Raw genomic sequence first — 13,283 nt, 5'->3', positions numbered from 1 at the left:
GAGATTAGGAATACATAATTAAAACAGTTTACATAAACCCAATAGCCAATATCAACTTAAATGAAAACCAAACCAATTTCACTAAAATCAGGAACAAGACAAGGATGTCTATGAAATGAGTGGACTGTGCAATCCACAGACAGAAGACCTGGTTTACTCTCTCCTTATCTATTCCGTATTGTATTTGAAGGTTTAACTGTGGCAATAAGGCACTGAAAGAGCTCAAAGGATGACAAGTTGTAATGGAAGAAGTTGAAGTATTATTACTTGCAGATGATATTATAGTAAACATAAGTAACCGTAAAAACTCCACTAGGGAACCCCTATAGGTGACAAACACCTTTATCAAAGTGGCTGGATACAATATTAACTCAAAAAAATCTATTATCTTCCTATATACAAATGGAAAATGAACTAAGGAAAAAATCAGAATGTAAGCACCCTCCCCTATAGTTACAAATAATATAAACTATCTTGTGGTATTTTCACCAAGTAAGTAAAATATTTGCTTGACAAAACGTCAAGTCTTTGAAGAAAAAACAATGAAGAAGATATCAGAAGATGGAAAGATCTCCCATGTTCATGGAACAGAAGAATTAACATAATAGACATGGCCATCTTACCAAAGCAATCTACAGATTCAACACAATCCCCATCAAAGTTCCAACACAATTAAATGCACACATTGAAAGGATAACTCTCAACTCCATATGGCAAAGCAGAAAAATCCAGGATAGGTAAAAAATCCTGAATGATAAATAGACCTCTAGAACTATCACCATCTCTGATTTCAACTTGTATTACTGAAATAAAACTACATGCTATTGGCATATAAACAGAGACATTGATCAGTGAAATTGTATTGAGGAACCAGATATAAATTCACCTACCTATGGATAGAGAATTTTGATAGAGAAGTCAGAAATACACAACTGGACAAAAAGGCAGCATCTTCAACAAATGGTGCATGGATATCTACATGTAGAAGAATACAAATAGATCTATATTTATGACCATGCACAAAACTTACATTCAAGTGGATCAAAGACCACAACAACTAGACACACTGAACCTAGGAGAAGAAAAAGTGGGAACAGCATTGACCCCATTGACAAGGAGACAACTTTCTGAACAGAACATCAATAGAAGAGACACTAAGATCAACAATTAATAAATAGGATCTCTCCCTCCCCTAGAAATGTTGCAGGTGTGGCTGCTGTGCTTATGTGTATTAGTAGATGCAAAAAGGAGAGAGGCTATGTCTATGCTCAGTGTTCTGACCTATGAACATCTGAATGATTAGTAACCTAACATTCTCTGAAAATAACAAAGGTAAGCCTGAGACAATCACCAGTCCATTGCTCTATGCCCAGACAAGCTCCTAGGATGGAGAACAAGCCTGAGACTAGAAGAACCTTGCCTTGGACCATGGGCCCTGAGCAGGAGTAAGCCTGAGATAGACAACCCTGCCATTGGAACACTTGCACAGGCTGGGTAAGGAGCAAGCCCAAGATGACCACCAGACAGGTGCCATGGGCCATGGACAGGGAGCTAGACTTTGATGACCACCAGTTTGGAGCTATGTAGGCCTGGGTTACAAGGGGAATGCCCCAGGATGACCTCTGCCTGGTGCCATGATGCATGAGTGGGACATAGCACTCCTCAGACAACTCCTAAGACAACTCCAGACACTCAGAGACCCCAGGATCCACTAAAAAGAGCAGGTACATGGTGGAGAAAATGGAAGAGAAGGAGAAACAGAATGATGTGGGCACAATGAAGAGAGGCAGAGCTAGAGACTTGGGAGTAGTGAGGATCAGTGTGATGTGACTAGCCGATGATGCCACAGACATCCGCCTGGGTCCATGGTATAGTCTTGGCCTGTGCTGTCACCAGGGGCCATGTCTCAGTCATGGCCCTGGAACACCAGGAGCATGTTACCACCAAAGACCAGGTGAATGTCTCTGGTCTGGGCTACTGCCCAGGCACATATTGATGTCTGAGGGCTGTGCAGAATTTGCCCCACCCCTCACCTAAACATCCTAGGAGAGCTAGTCTTGGAGGCACAAGAGCAGGAGAGCTGGCCTAACCCCTTACCAACTTCAGCTGTACTCAGGGGAAGAGCCCCTGAACATTGCTGGAGTTGTGGGTGAGCAGGCCAAAGGATACAAGTGTGGGAATACTGGCCCTATCTGCCTCCCTGAAGTGATGTGGACAAGGGAGAAATTCCATCCTCCCCACTCATACCTCATCACACGCTACCTGTGGTAGGTGGAAACCTGATCATTGTAGCAAGACAGCTGTCCCTGCCACTTATCTACTGTATCACTTGGGAGACCAGGCCCAGTACCTCAGCAAAGTAGATCTGACCCCTGGTAGCAGAGGCATAGACTAGCCATCCATGAGAGTGCAAGCATGAGAAAGCTATCTCTAAAACTTGTCTGACATGAGGTGATGTGAGTGAAGGAGAAATATCCTCTCCTTACTCACCCCTTGCCACCTACAGCAGGCAGAAGAGCTGGTCCTGGGGCCATGAGAGCAGATGAGCTGTACTTGCCTCTCTCTTGCTGCTAGGAAAACGAGCTTTGCACCTTGTCTGGGCAGTACAGTAGAGTTGGCCCTAGATGTGGGGATGGCAAGTTAGCCAGCCCTGAGAGCATAAACACAGGAGAACTGGCCTTGCCTCTTGTCTTCTTGTCCATGAGTCAATGAGGGAGAGATGCCCTCCTCCCCTCCCTCTTTCCTCACTTCCTATAGCAGGCAGGAGAGTTGGCCATGAAAGTGAAAGGACTGGCCATATGCCAGATGCAACAGACAGGAGAGCAGGCCCTGTACCTTGCCTAAGCAGCAGGGTACTACTGGTCCTGGTTGTGGGGTGGGGAGGGGTTGCTGGTGAGCCAGCCCAAAGAGGATGAGAGCAGGCTACCAGCTCAGATATCTCTCAAGCCAGATCCAACATCTAGCCCATTGATGAACTGCTGGAGTGCATGAAGAGGAAGGTCCTACAGATCTAAAACTACAGGATCTCCATGACACAAGGGAGCAACAGGATAACTGGGAGAAATCCCAGTGAGGTTCTACTGATAGTGTAGCAGAAGTCAGAAGCCTCATACCACATCAATTAGTCATTGCAGTTAACATTTGCAAACAAAAAATATGGACAAGGGTATAGTACAGGACACACTATGACATACTACAGCTTCCACAACAGGATTCTTTCTCTGTTAGGGAGGAGGTTGCAAGGGTGAGGGCTGGATGGGGGTAGTTGATGAGTGGGCTGGTATGCATGATGTGAAATCGCTCCCAAGAAATAAAAAGTTAAAAAATAAAAGAGTCTCATGAAACTAAAATTCTTCTGGAAGGCAAAGGACATTGTGATTAAGACAAAACAGCAGCCTACAGATTGGAAAAAGATTTTCACCAACTCCAAATCTGATGGAGGTCTAATATCCAAAATATATAAAGAACTCAAGAAACTAGATATTAAATGGCAAATAATCCAGTGTAAAAGTGAGGTACAGATCTAAACATAGAATTCCCAGTACAGGAATCTCAAATGGCTGAGAAGCCGTCAGGGAAGCAAAAATCAAAATGAACTCTGAGATTCCATCATAAACCTATCAGAATGTATCAGACCAATAACACAAATAACAGCTCATGCAGATGAGGATGTGGAGCAAGAGGAACACTTCTCCATTGCTGATGGGAGTGCGAACTTGTACAGCCACTGTGAAAATCAATATGGTGGTTCCCCAAAAACTAATAGTAATCAATCAGTCTCAAGCCAGCTATACGATTCTTGGGCATATACCCAAGAAGACTCCATCCTATCACAGGGACACATGCTCAACTATGTTCACTGCAGCTTTATTCATAATAGCCAGAAACTGGAAACAGCCTAGATGTTCCACAACCAAAGATTAGATAAAGAAAATGTGATACATTTACACAGTGGAGTAATATTCAGCAGTTAAAACAAAAATTACATCATGAAATTTGCAGGCAAAAGGATCCGATTAGGAAAAGAAAATCCTGAACGAGGTAACCCAGTTCAGAAAGACAAAAATGGTATGTAACCACTAATAAGTGAATATTCGTTATTAAATCAATGATAATAAAGCTAAGTCCACAGACCAATAGGTTGGGTAGAGAGGAGGACTCTGTGGATATGCATATAACTTCCTGGAAAGGAGAAATAGAATAGATTCTGTGGGTGTACTGGGGGCAGGTGGGTATATGAATGGGAGGGATCAGATTTAACCTTACCCTGGTTTTGAGGTGACCCAGCCAGTTCCAGATCTGAGTACTCAATTCAAGCACGTGTTTACCTTGTTTTCATCAGCAAATCTACAACTTAATGGAGACAAAGCTTGCCTGAAAAAATATGCAGAAATTTTTACTTTCAGGTCTTATGAGTAAATAACCCAGGCTCCTGCTCCAATAGAGCCCTCATTAGAAACCTGAGCCAAGAGGCAGGCAGAGTTTCAATTATACTTTTAAATATTTAGGTTCATGGTATGTGGACCTCAATTTGTAATCTTGCCCCTGAAAATGTTAGAGAAAAGTACCCACTGAAGACACTCTTTCTTGGATGCACTGTTAATGATGGATTCTGGACAACCAGTGGCTATGTATTTGGAATAAGAAGAAAGTAATGTCTGAGATGTTGGTGGCTTTCCAGGGCTAATATGAGCCATTCCCACTTAAAGGATACCTTAAACCTTGCTATTTATAACAATAAACATTTCCTTTGTTGGAAGACAGATTAAAATTGTTGCCTTTGTCTTTATCAACCTTATATGAAGGTATTTAAACTCCTATCATCTGCAGAAGCATTAAGTCACCTATAAATTATCAAGAGTGAAATCTAGCTTGACACGGTCAGACTGCATGTTCTCCTGAAACAATTTATAGAACTGTGTTTATATGACCAAATCTATTTTTTCTGAGTATAAATTGGTTTTAGGAGAAATACCAGGGGATATTATTATACAAGCTAAAGAAAAAAACAAATATTGACAGTGGGCAGTGGGAGAAAGGGGAGGCAAATCAATATGTTGAAAATCAAAAGCTGCCTTGGAGCTGTGAATAAGTCTTCAACTATCAATGTAATTGTTTGGTCAATGCAGCATGATCAAGACAACTTAACTAGTGAAAATTAGTCTTAAGAAAGGTCATCCCTAAAACCAGATACCAACAGTAAGCTGAACAACCCTTCAAGCTGTAGTTACTCTGGTGAGTTCCAAAAAGAGATCAGAGTGGAACCAGATATGAGAAGGTCACAGAAAATCCACTTCCAGGGCTCTAATTGGCCAAGAAAGAAAGAGCACTTGTAGGGGGAAAATATGCATTTGAGAGCATTGTTCTAAATAATTTACATGAGTTTTGCCCTAATAAGTGGCACTTAATGATTATTTTAATGAGGCTGTTTGACTTTAATTTCATTTAATTTGACAGCTTTTCTGAATACAAAATAAATGGTTAGTTAAGGTACTGGATTCTGGTTTCAGACAGAAATAACATAAGATCCTAACTTCAAGGAATCTCTATTCTATTCAGAAATTAAGTTAACATGTTCATAAGCATTCAGACTCTAATTGTTAGACTCATATTAGAAAGATGGAGAGACCGTTTTACTCCAACATAAGGAAAATGTATCACTGACTTTACTCCTTGCTGTAACAGAAAACCAAAAAAACTCAACTGAGGAAAATAGGGTTATGTTCACTCATAGAAGACACAGCCCATGGTAGCTGGGATGTCATGCCAGCAGAAGGTTCAGAGAGTTACCTACAATCATAAGGCAGAGAAATAGAGACACATACTGGTCCTCAGTTCCCTTCCAACTTTTTATTCTGCCTAGTATCTCAACAGGTGGAATGGAGCCACCCACAGTTAAGATAGAACATCTCATTTCAATTAACATAATCTTAAAATTCCTTTTGACATACCAAGATGTTTTTCTCCTAAGAGATTCTAGAACATAACAAAGTGACAGTCAATATTAACCATGAAAGTGATCTAAATTAGTCTAGATTCTCATCATATGTATTATACCTAATATTGTATTAAATTCAATATTCCTGTGTGGCAGTGTAGTCAACCAACCTTCCTCTCTTCATCTCAACCAACAGCTTATAAGAAAGAGACTGGGAATTAAATTTTTGATCAGAACTAACATAGCAAGTTGATACCACCCCTTTCCTTTGGGTACGGAAAAGAATACTCAACAGTAATCAATAAGGTGAGGCAAGAAAAACCAAATGTACTCACACAAGTACTAACGGAGCCTATAATTCATAAGCTCCAGGAAAGCCTAGCTAACAAAATATTCTTTTTCATTGCAGAAATTCTGAGTAAATGAGTACAAATAATATTTGTGTTCATAATTTCTTCTTCTTTCATGACTTTGTAAGGAAGACTAGCAAGGGCCAAATATCTTTATAAATACTATTTCTTGTTCAAAACATGTTTATGATCACAAGTGTCAATATTTGTATGATTTGAAAACTACCAAAAAATAAAAATTTAGATGTTTCAAGGCATTATCCTTCATCTTTTATGTGGTATAAGCAGAGTTTTTTGAGGGAGGGGAGCTCATGAACATGAGAAATTTAAAAGGCAGCCGGCCCCAGAGAAGTGAGTCAGCTCAGAAGTAAGAGCAGAGATAAGTTCACCTGGCTAACCTAGGCATGGTTCCTTGAGAAAGAACGTCTGTGTTGTCTGGAACCTCAGTCTAGCCTCCGATAATCTTCCTTCACATTGGTGCATCTTTAAGATGTATATGATTGATTAGTAAAGAACTTTTGTTGTGCCCTGAAGTCCTAGCTGTTTAGGGTAGTGAGAGTAGATACGACTCAGCCTGTTGGCTCAGTCCTCCCCTTGGTCATGAGAGCTTGATGGAACAATGGTCACATAGTGATTGTGATGGTTGTCAACTTGACTATGTCTGTTCTTAACTAAAGTCCAAGCAGATGAGCACATCTATGAAGAATCTTTTTTTTTCTTGATAGGATCATCTAAGGTGGAAAGACCCATCTTAAATATGAGCCACACCTTCTTGTATCAGCCTACATGAATGATATGGAAGGAGGAAGTTTTTGTTCTCTGCCTGATTGTCCTCACTTCCACTGGCAAGTTCCTTCCTTCACTGGTATTAGAGCTTACTTCTTTGGAATTCTGGCATATACAGAAGACCATCTCAGAGATTCAGCCTTGTGGACCAAATAGCTATTAGATTCTTTTTTTTTATAGTTTTTCAATCTTTTGACATTTTGTATCTATTCTTTTTTTTTTATTAACTTGAGTATTTCTTATATACATTTCGAGTGTTATTCCCTTTCCCGGTATCCGGGCAAACATCCCCCTCCCCCCTCCCCTTCCTTATGGGTGTTCCCCTCCTAACCCTCCCCCCATTGCCACCCTCCCGCCACCAGTCTAGTTCACTGGGGGTTCAGTCTTACCAGGACCCAGGGCTTCCCCTTCCACTGGTGCTCTTACTAGGATACGCATTGCTACCTATGAGGTCAGAGTCCAGGGTCAGTCCATGTATAGTCTTTGGGGAGGGGCTTAGTCCCTGGAAGCTCTGGTTGCTTGGCATTGTTGTACATATGGGGTCTCGAGCCCCTTCAAGCTCTTCCAGTTCTTTCTCTGATTCCTTCAACGGGGGTCCTATTCTCAGTTCAGTGGTTTGCTGCTGGCATTCGCCTCTGTATTTGCTGTATTCTGGCTGTGTCTCTCAGGAGCGATCTACATCCGGCTCCTGTCGGTCTGCACTTCTTTGCTTCATCCATCTTGTCTAATTGGGTGGCTGTATATGTATGGGCCACATGTGGGGCAGACTCTGAATGGGTGTTCCTTCAGTCTCTGTTTTAATCTTTGCCTCGCTCTTCCCTGCCAAGGGTATTCTTGTTCCCCTTTTAAAGAAGGAGTGAAGCATTCACATTTTGATCATCTGTCTTGAGTTTGATTTGTTCTAGGCATCTAGGGTAATTCAAGCATTTGGGCTAATAGCCACTTATCAATGAGTGCATACCATGTATGTCTTTCTGTGATTGGGTTAGCTCACTCAGGATGATGTTTTCCAGTTCCAACCATTTGCCTACGAATTTCATAAACTCGTTGTTTTTGATAGCTGAGTAATATTCCATTGTGTAGATGTACCACATTTTCTGTATCCATTCCTCTGTTGAAGGGCATCTGGGTTCTTTCCAGCTTCTGGCTATTATAAATAAGGCTGCGATGAACATAGTGGAGCACGTGTCTTTTTTATATGTTGGGGCATCTTTTGGGTATATGCCCAAGAGAGGTATAGCTGGATCCTCAGGCAGTTCAATGTCCAATTTTCTGAGGATTCTCCAGACTGATTTCCAGAATGGTTGGACCAGTTTGCAATTCCACCAACAATGGAGGAGTGTTCCTCTTCCTCCACATCCTCGCCAGCATCTGTTTTCCCCTGAGTTTTTGATCTTAGCCATTCTCACTGGTGTGAGGTGAAATCTCAGGGTTGTTTTGATTTGCATTTCCCTTATGACTAAAGATGTTGAACATTTCTTTAGGTGTTTCTCAGCCATTCGGCATTCCTCAGCTGTGAATTCTTTGCTTAGCTCTGAACCCCATTTTTAATAGGGTTATTTGTCTCCCTGCGGTCTAACTTCTTGAGTTCTTTGTATATTTTGGATATAAGGCCTCTATCTGTTGTAGGATTGGTAAAGATCTTTTCCCAATCTGTTGGTTGCCGATTTGTCCTAACCACAGTGTCCTTTGCCTTACAGAAGCTTTGAAGTTTTATGAGATCCCATTTGTCGATTCTTGATCTTAGAGCATAAGCCATTGGTGTTTTGTTTAGGAAATTTTTTCCAGTGCCCATGTGTTCCAGATGCTTCCCTAGTTTTTCTTCTATTAGTTTGAGTGTGTCTGGTTTGATGTGGTGGTCCTTGATCCACTTGGACTTAAGCTTTGTACAGGGTGATAAGCATGGATCGATCTGCATTCTTCTACATGTTGACCTCCAGTTGAACCAGCACCGTTTGCTGAAAATGCTATCTTTTTTCCATTTGATGGTTTTGGCTCTTTGGCAAAAATCAAGCAACCATAGGTGTGTGGGTTCATTTCTGGGTCTTCAATTCTATTCCATTGGTCTATCTGTCTGTCTCTGTACCAAGACCATGCAGTTTTTATCACTATTGCTCTGTAATACTGCTTGAGTTCAGGGATAGTGATTCCCACTGAAGTCCTTTTATGAGGATAGCTTTAGCTATCCTGGGTTTTTTGTTATTCCAGATGAATTTGTAAATTGTTCTGTCTAATTCTTTGAAGAATTGGATTGGTATTTTGATGGGGATTGCATTGAATCTGTAGATTGCTTTTGGTAAAATGGCCATTTTTACTATATTAATCCTGCCAATCCATGGGCATGGGAGATCTTTCCATCTTCTGAGGTCTTCTTCAATTTCCTTCTTCAGTGTCTTGAAGTTCTTATTGTACAGATCTTTTACTTGCTTGGTTAAAGTCACACCGAGGTACTTTATATTAGTTGGGTCTATTATGAAGGGTGTCGTTTCCCTAATTTCTTTCTCGGCTTGTTTCTCTTTTGTGTAGAGGAAGGCTACTGATTTATTTGAGTTAATTTTATACCCAGCCACTTTGCTGAAGTTGTTTATCAGCTTTAGTAGTTCTCTGGTGGAACTTTTGGGATCACTTAAATATACTATCACATCATCTGCAAACAGTGATATTTTGACTTCTTCTATTCCGACCTGTATCCCCTTGACCTCCTTTTGTTGTATGATTGCTCTGGCTAGAACTTCAAGAACTATATTGAATAAGTAGGGAGAGAGTGGGCAGCCTTGTCTAGTCCCTGATTTTAGTGGGATTGCTTCGAGTTTCTCTCCATTTAGTTTAATGTTAGCAACTGGTTTGCTGTATATGGCTTTTACTATGTTCAGGTATGGGCCTTGAATTCCTATTCTTTCCAGGACTTTTATCATGAAGGGGTGTTGAATTTTGTCAAATGCTTTCTCAGCGTCTAATGAAATGATCATGTGGTTTTGTTCTTTCAGTTTGTTTATATAATGGATCACGTTGATGGTTTTCCGTATATTAAACCATCCCTGCATGCCTGGGATGAAGCCTACTTGGTCATGGTGGATGATTGTTTTGATGTGCTCTTGGATTTGGTTTGCCAGAATTTTGTTGAGTATTTTTGCGTCGATATTCATAAGGGAAATTGGTCTGAAGTTCTCTTTCTTTGTTGTGTCTTTGTGTGGTTTAGGTATAAGAGTAATTGTGGCTTCATAGAAGGTATTCGGTAGTGATCCATCTGTTTCAATTTTGTGGAATAGTTTGGATAATATTGGTATGAGGTCTTCTCTGAAGGTTTGGTAGAATTCTGCACTAAACCCGTCTGGACCTGGGCTCTTTTTGGTTGGGAGACCTTTAATGACTGCTTCTATTTCCTTAGGAGTTATGGGGTTGTTTAACTGGTTTATCTGTTCCTGATTTAACTTCGGTACCTGGTATCTGTCTAGGAAATTGTCCATTTCCTGAAGATTTTCAAGTTTTGTTGAATATAGGTTTTTATAGTAAGATCTGATGATTTTTTGAATTTCCTCTGAATCTGTTGTTATGTCTCCCTTTTCATTTCTGATTTTGTTAATTTGGGCGCACTCTCTGTGTCCTCTCGTTAGTCTGGCTAAGGGTTTATCTATCTTGTTGATTTTCTCAAAGAACCAACTTTTGGTTCTGTTGATTCTTTCTATGGTCCTTTTTGTTTCTACTTGGTTGATTTCCGCTCTGAGTTTGATTATTTCCTGCCTTCTACTCCTCTTGGATGTATTTGCTTCTTTTTGTTCTAGAGCTTTTAGGTGTGCTGTCAAGCTGGTGACATATGCTCTTTCCTGTTTCTTTCTGCAGGCACTCAGCGCTATGAGTTTTCCTCTTAGCACAGCTTTCATTGTGTCCCATAAGTTTGGGTATGTTGTACCTTCATTTTCATTAAATTCTAAAAAGTTTTTAATTTCTTTCTTTATTTCTTCCTTGACCAGGTTATCATTGAGTAGAGCATTATTCAATTTCCACGTATATGTGGGCATTCTTCCCTTATTGTTATTGAAGACCAGCTTTAGGCCGTGGTGGTCTGATAGCACACATGGGATTATTTCTATCTTTCTGTACCTGTTGAGGCCCGTTTTTTGACCAATTATATGGTCAATTTTGGAGAAAGTACCATGAGGAGCTGAGAAGAAGGTATATCCTTTTGCTTTAGGATAGAATGTTCTATAAATATCCGTTAAGTCCATTTGGCTCATGACTTCTCTTAGTCTGTCGACATCTCTGTTCAATTTCTGTTTCCATGATCTGTCCATTGATGAGAGTGGGGTGTTGAAATCTCCCACTATTATTGTGTGAGGTGCAATGTGTGTTTTGAGCTTTAGTAAGGTTTCTTTTACATATGTAGGTGCCCTTGTATTTGGGGCATAGATATTTAGGATTGAGAGTTCATCTTGGTGGATTTTTCCTTTGATGAATATGAAGTGTCCTTCCTTATCTTTTTTGATGACTTTTAGTTGAAAATTGATTTTATTTGATATTAGAATGGCTACTCCAGCTTGCTTCTTCTGACCATTTGCTTGGAAAATTGTTTTCCAGCCTTTCACTCTGAGGTAATGTCTGTCTTTGTCTCTGAGGTGTGTTTCCTGTAGGCAGCAGAATGCAGGGTCCTCGTTGCGTATCCAGTTTGTTAATCTATGTCTTTTTATTGGGGAGTTGAGGCCATTGATGTTGAGAGATATTAAGGAATAGTGATAATTGCTTCCCGTTATATTCATATTTGGATGTGAGGTTATGTTTGTGTGCTTTCATTCTCTTTGTTTTGTTGCCAAGACGATTAGTTTCTTGCTTCTTCTAGGTTATAGCTTGCCTCCTTATGTTGGGCTTTACCATTTATTATCCTTTGTAGTGCTGGATTTGTAGAAAGATATTGTGTAAATTTGGTTTTGTCATGGAATATCTTGGTTTCTCCATCTATGTTAATTGAGAGTTTTGCAGGATACAGTAACCTGGGCTGGCATTTGTGTTCTCTTAGGGTCTGTATGACATCAGTCCAGGATCTTCTGGCCTTCATAGTTTCTGGCGAGAAGTCTGGTGTGATTCTGATAGGTCTGCCTTTATATGTTACTTGACCTTTTTCCCTTACTGCTTTTAATATTCTTTCTTTATTTTGTGCGTTTGGTGTTTTGAATATTATGTGACGGGAGGTGTTTCTTTTCTGGTCCAATCTATTTGGAGTTCTGTAGGCTTCTTGTATGCCTATGGGTATCTCTTTTTTTAGATTATGGAAGTTTTCTTCTATGATTTTGTTGAAGATTTTTACTGGTCCTTTGAGCTGGGAGTCTTCACTCTCTTCTATACCTACTATCCTTAGGTTTGATCTTCTCATTGAGTCCTGGATTTCCTGTATGTTTTGGACCAGTAGCTTTTTCTGCTTTACATTATCTTTGACAGTTGAGTCAATGATTTCTATGGAATCTTCTGCTCCTGAGATTCTCTCTTCCATCTTTTGTATTCTGTTGATGAAGCTTGTATCTACAGCTCCTTGTCTCTTCTTTTGGTTTTCTATATCCAGGGTTGTTTCTATGTGTTCTTTCTTGATTGCTTCTATTTCCATTTTTAATTCCTTCAACTGTTTGATTGTGTTTTCCTGGAATTCTTTCAGGGATTTTTGCGATTCCTCTCTGTAGGCTTCTACTTGTTTATTAATGTTTTCCTGTGTTTCCCTAAGGGAGTTCTTCACGTCTTTCTTGAAGTCCTCCAGCATCGTGATCAAATATGATTTTGAAACTAGATCTTGCTTTTCTGGTGTGTTTGGATAGTCCATGTTTTTTTGGTGGGAGAATTGGGCTCCGATGATGCCAAGTAGTCTTGGTTTCTGTTGCTTGGGTTCCTGCGCTTGCCTCTCGCCATCAGAGTATCTCTAGTGTTACTTTGTTCTGCTATTTCTGACAGTGGCTAGACTGTCCTATAAGCCTGTGTGTCAGGAGTGCTGTAGACCTGTTTTCCTCTCTTTCAGTCAGTTATGGGGACAGAGTGTTCTGCTGTTGGGCGTGTAGTTTTTCCTCTCTACAGGTCTTCAGCTGTTCCTGTGGGCCTGTGTCTTGAGTTCACCAGGCAGCTTTCTTGCAGCAGAAAAGTTGGTCTTACCTGTGGTCCCGAGGCTCAAGTTCGCTCGTGGGGTGCTGCCCACGGGCTCTCTGCAGCGGCAGCAACCAGGAATACCTGTGCCG

The 13,283-nt window shown here is 40.5% G+C and overlaps 1 non-coding gene across 1 annotated transcript; it reads left to right on the top strand.

Moving 5' to 3' along the window:
• The first annotated feature begins 1,186 nt into the window (after window positions 1–1,186).
• Window positions 1,187–1,315, top strand: LOC120100425 (small nucleolar RNA SNORA17). Its single transcript, XR_005500183.1, has one exon. It is a non-coding gene; the product is annotated as a small nucleolar RNA SNORA17 (small nucleolar RNA).
• Window positions 1,316–13,283: the final 11,968 nt, after the last annotated feature.

Source organism: Rattus norvegicus, chromosome 1 (genome assembly GCF_036323735.1).
Source record: "Rattus norvegicus strain BN/NHsdMcwi chromosome 1, GRCr8, whole genome shotgun sequence".
In the NCBI taxonomy this organism is placed as follows: Eukaryota; Metazoa; Chordata; class Mammalia; order Rodentia; family Muridae; genus Rattus; species Rattus norvegicus.
The sequence above is the reverse complement of the archived record's forward strand: the minus strand, read 5'-3'. Positions and strand labels throughout refer to the sequence as shown.